We start from the raw sequence: 6,090 nt of genomic DNA on the forward strand, positions 1-6,090 counted from the left end.
CTGTATGGAAAAAAGATAATAAATGACACGATTTTTACTTTATCTTGCTTGTTGAGGATAGAGCAAATGCAGTGTACAGAGTAGTGAGACAGGTCTGAAGTTACTGGCTTGCTGTTTGTCAGATTTTTAAAAAACAGGGACAACGTTAGCATCAAGTCACTGGCTGGGGAGTTTGCCCTCAGCTAGAGATACTTAAACGATATAACATAAAGGAGATGCGATTTGATGGCAACATTCTTTAAGCACTCTAGGTGACAATCCATCCGGACCTATTGCCTTTGATACATCAAGCTTTTTAAGGATTTGAAGCAGCTCATCTACCTGAATTACTGTAGTACCCAAACGATCATGATGATGGATAGAAACTATACAGTCAGTCTACTCTGAAGTACAAAGTACCGACGCGGACGCACACATTGTGCCGACTTTGAAGACACGCATTCCTGCAGCAGAGACGCAGCACTGCGAACTGTTTACGCGCTGTATACGCGCGCGTTGTCACTTTCAGAGTGGACAAACTGTAGGAAGATTAGCACGAACTAAAACAGAAAACAGAAAAGAAGTACTTATTGAAAACTGTGGCTTTCTCACTGGAAGGTAACGAGACAAGGATTTAGTTCTCGTTTTGGATCGATAAAAAGACCAAAAGCGCTTTGGGTAGTCAGAGAGCGTGTGAGTTAACAGTGGACTTCGGGTATATATATATAAATGCGCTTTTATAAATGCGCACGTGACACCTACAAGTCGCCATACCGTGTTCAACGATGTAGGGTACCCGGATGTACACAAATTCCACACGCAAAAGTATAGGCGAAAAAGACAGGTTACAAGAAAAATTGTTTTTGCAAAATAGTGGCATTGATTGCAAAGGGCAAAATAATTTGAGCGAAACATTCACTCTTTATTTAGATTTTCCATTACGGACAAAAACATTAATGACGGAAAATCTAGATATAGCTGATTTAAAAACTTGTATTTCAGTATTTCCGTGCTAAATGGGCGTGGCAATTGGCCATATTGATGACGATATGTGATTCTTACTGGCATTAAGGTCAGAACTGAGTAGCTGCCGATGATGTTATTTGATAATTTTTGCACGTGATGATAGGGAACTTATGGGCTGTCATTTTCTTCGGGAGGAATGGGTCATGAATTTATTTATTTGGGAGTCAAGATCAGTATTTCCACTAACACCACCACCCTACCCCCTAGTGGCGCCACTGAACATAACCTAGACTTGCTCAAGTCCTTTCGGACCTGAGGTCTGTGATATGATATCTTGTTCTTTTTTTTCGTTTATATGGCCCTGGTCACTCCATCACCAAGCCACAGTTCTTAAACATGTTTAAAATAGGCCTATAGAATAGCCTTTTTACATACCAAATTACTTCTATCCATTGGTGCATGTAGGCCTATACCCAGCCAGGTGCCTCAGTCCCTGATCATGCTGGTTATACTATAATACTTGTCGTGTGCCAATAATCTTTAGTTATCTTTGCTAATTGCCCTAATCTCTTTTTAAGTGCTGAAGATTAATAGGTGTGATATGTTCTCCCTCCCCTCTAGCTGTTTAATATAGTGACAGGCCTTCAGGGTGTTCTTGCTGTTGTCCGAAGGAAAGAGTGACAGTTGACATATCTGGACATATGGTCATAGTGGTTGACCATAGATGACTTGTGGCTATATTATTTTTAATATTATAAAAACCATGAAAACACTGGTAGTCCATGGATTAACTGTGGCATAATGACAAAAGATCTCAGAGTAGTATCTGTGTAAAAAGCACTATCTTAGAAGCACTTACGCCTTGAAATCAACTTTAATTTTAACGTAAATTGACGAAACTATAGCTTTAGCCCTTTTCGGAATAATGACCCTCTCGAACTTAATAGGCTAGATGCCCCCGCCCGACCTCCTCAACCCCAACTTACTCATTCGCTCGCTCACTTCAATTAAGTATCAAAATGGACACAAAAAAAACTAATTCAAAATGTGTTTTAATACATAGATGACTGTACATGATCTATTTATCCCGGCTGGAAGATGTTGAGGAAGACTCGTATACTATACATCACGCTCATACGTTATATGACAATTTGACGTACAATCACGTATGTTATGCATGGTATGACAAAAGTGACAAACTGTCCTATACAAGGTGCAAAAAGATTCCAACAGGCGCAACAAAGAGATAACACAGTTTCAGTGTTCTCAATTTTTAATTCCTAATTTTTGACAGTGATTGTATTGTCAGAATTCTGGAATGTTTTTAAAGGAAATCTGTACCATAAACTAATCAATTGCTAATATAGTTATATACCTCTAAATTAAACATACCAGACGGTCTATATGAATTTCGGAATATTCCTTACAAAGAAAAAGCACTTTTAATCCTTCGTTTCTGCGATTCATGGAAGCCGCCATGATAGCTGCTTGCGAATCCTTTCTGCCACAAGCGGTAGTGTAACCTTTCACACAGACCCTCGGCTACCTTCGGCGAGCGTGTGTTGCTTTATGGCATTCGCGACCCCCACAGCGAATTTTGTTTTTAGTGCTGTTTTTACACTTTTCGTTCTCAAAAGACATTGTTGATCATAAATATTACTTAAAATACATTTTTTTTTGTTCTTCTGTAAGTTTTATGGGTAAAAATTGTCGCGTTTTCTTTTGAACGAATGTTGAATCTGAACTTTGGCAGTATTCGCTTCGTGTCACCAAAGTTCACGAGGTACGAGGCTTGTGGCACGGATTTCGCTGGTTTCAAAATCGGGGTACCGTTCGTCGTCGTCGATCTACTCATATCTGAGTATTCGTGACCTTTCTGATGAAGTTTCTCCACTCATGTCGATCTTGTGCTTTGGTGTAACAGCTGTAAATTGACATTTTGGTTAACGAAACAATTCCATCTGTCCACCTGAGTCTCTGTCTTCCTCTGCTTCTCTTCCCCTCAACTTTTCCGAACATTATCACTTTCTCTAGATTGACTCCTTCTCGCCTGGCAACATCGTCGTCCGTATTCCATAGTGGCGTATAGTGGGGCGCCGCGAATAAACAACTTTTCGAGAAAATCGGGTTTGAAGAAATGCCAATTTAAAATCGAGTTGTGTAAATCAGACATTCATTATATTTTGTAAATGATGTGAAATTTCTGTAGTAAACTAAATAGATTTTATTGTAATATATTTTTCAAAAGAAATAAATACATACTATTGCTGGCAAACTGACAATAAAACTATACGTCACTATGGAAAACGAACAAAACGCAATACCCTAACCTTACGTTAACCGTACGCCACCTCGCTCGCCGTGTAATCCCTATGGCGTTACTTTTCGTCGTTCGTATTCCATAGTGGCGTATAGGTCCGATACGCGTACGCCACTATGACATACGATGTTTTTCATTTTTGCCGATATTTCATAATTATAAAATGCGTATAAAAAGTGGCGTATGGTCGATACGCCACTATGGAATACAAAAATGTCACTTTGTAACTATACGCCACATTTAATTAATTAATTACTAATTAATTAGCTAATTATGACTGATGAGACTTAGAAAAAATGAAAGAGAACATCATTAAAAACATATGTGCCAATTTTCAAAAAATAACCAAAGGTCACTATACGCCACTATGGAATACAGCCGACGACATGTCCAAAATACTGTAACTTCTGTTTCCTCACTGAGTTGATGAGTGAGACTTTCTCTCCTATTTCATGCCGAACACTCTCATTTGTCCTTTTGGCGGTCCATGGGATGCATAGAAGTTTTCTCCAGCACCACATCTCAAACGCTTCAATCCTTCTTTGATCTGCCGCATTGATCACCCACGTTTCACACGCATATGTTGCGATCGGGAAAATCAAAGAGGAGACAAGTCTAATCTTTGTTGACTTGCTGATGCTTCTGTCCTTCCATAACTTGTGCATGGTGCACATTGATGTTTTTGCCATTGCTATGCGACGTCTGATCTCAGTAGAGCATCCGCCTTGGTTTGAAATCATGGATCCAAGGAAGTTGAACTGTTTGATAACCTCAATTGCTTGGTTTCCTGCATGAATAGTGGTGTTCTCTTCTTGTTGGTTGATGACCATCACCTTGGTTTTGCTTACATTTAGAAAAAGCCCAAAGTTTTCACTCTCCATTCTCACTCTTTCAATCAGGTCCTCAAGTTCACAAGCACTGTCTGCTAGTAGGGTAGTGTCGTCTGCATACCGTAAGTTGTTGATGGTTCTGCCTCCGACAGATATTCCAATGCTGCAACTCTCAAGGGCCATTCGCATAATATACTCTGCATATGCATTAAACAGATGAGGAGACAAAATGCATCCTTGTCTCACCCCTTGCTCGATTTTGAACCAGGTACTGTCACCACATGTTGTTCTAACAATTGATTCCTGATCGTCATAGAGTGTCCTAAGCAGTTCTACCACATGTTTTGGGAAGCCCATTGATACTAAGGTGTCCCACAGTTTTTGATGTTGAACAGTATCAAATGCTTTTGAATAGTCGATGAAGCACATGTAGATTGGACGGTTGAATTCTCCTGGGTATGTTTTTGCTACATTCACACTCGACCTCCATCTTCGTTTGATTAAGATGTAATCTATCTGATTTCTGGTCCTCCCATCTGGAGATATCCAGGTGTAAAGCCGTCTAGGATGCTGTTGGAATAGCGTGTTTGTTACGATCAGCTCATTTTCGTTGCAGAAATCAGCTAGTCTTTCCCCTCTCTCATTAGCTTTGCCCAGTCCAAACTTTCCAACGGCATCATTGTTAACCAGGTCATTTCCAACTTTGGCATTGAAATCCCCATGATGATGGTAATATCTCTATTAGGAATTTTGTTGATGGTTTCTTGGAGTTCATGGAAGAAGGAATCAATTGTCTCATCATCTGCTGTCGATGTTGGAGCATATGCCTGAACTACTGAGATGTTGACAGGTCTTGCTTGGAGACGGATGGTTATCAGTCTGTCACTGATTGGATTGTAGCCGAGGACACATTTTGCTGTTTCTCTTGATAGAATGAAACCTACTCCATTCCTCTTTAGTCTATCAGTGCCAGAATAATATACAGTATGTCCATCATCAAGAGAGAAATGACCTTTGCCAGTCCACCTGACTTCTGCTAATCCACAGATCGGAATATTACATCTCCCCATTTCTCTTTCTATAATGTGCAGTTTGCTATCATCTGTCATACTTCTCACATTCCATGTGCCAAAACGATTATTATGCCTTAAGTTTAAGATTTTGTCCTTTGTTCCAGCCCTTTCATCAGCCTGTGAAGCGTCATTACAGGACCTTCCAAAGGTACACGTTTGTTGCCCGTTCCTTTCCCCTCCGGAGCCAGAGGTATCACCTTGGTTTGCCGGGCTGGTGACTGCCCCACTCTTAGAAGACTTCATCATTTAGGTTGTCTTGGGAAAAATAGTGAAGTGGGTTCCCGTTTCCTTCTTCACCAACAGTAGTCCTCTAACTCGACCATTGCTGCCAGTCATAAGAAAGATCAAATCATCCGACTGCCAGCTTCCATCATTCTGCTGTTGGCTGATAGCTCTTCCACCAAGAATGAGTACATCAATGCTGCTGCCCATTGATGGTCGCCCTGCGACATGTGTCTACCTTTAGATAGCATTTCTTCTATCAGGGTGTTGACGAAAAACCCACTCAGAAAAATCTGAGTCGGTCGGGTTATTTTATTTACCGCCGCCCGGTGGTCGGCGGTGGTGCTAACTGGCAATACTGACTCACCATTATGGCAATTAGGCCTGGTGTCGCCCCACAGTAGCAGCAAGAACCTTGATCTCCATGACCAAAGAACTCCCTGGCCAGACATTCACATCCCAAGATGTTAAAAACAACCTACTTTTACTCTATGATTGGGGAGAAAGAGAGAAAGAAAGAAAAGATGAAAGAGATAGACACAATACCAGTTAGCGTCCACACTGCCTGCTCCTGTAAACAGTATAACTGAACACGGTGTACAGGGGATGGCACACAAGAAGGTGCTCATGTGGCGCTCGCCTTCACCATCAAACTGGGGATCTGTATCCTGTACCCCAGAATGATATTACAGTCGGTAAT

This window comes from Amphiura filiformis, chromosome 14 (assembly GCF_039555335.1).
Source record: "Amphiura filiformis chromosome 14, Afil_fr2py, whole genome shotgun sequence".
In the NCBI taxonomy this organism is placed as follows: domain Eukaryota; kingdom Metazoa; phylum Echinodermata; class Ophiuroidea; order Amphilepidida; family Amphiuridae; genus Amphiura; species Amphiura filiformis.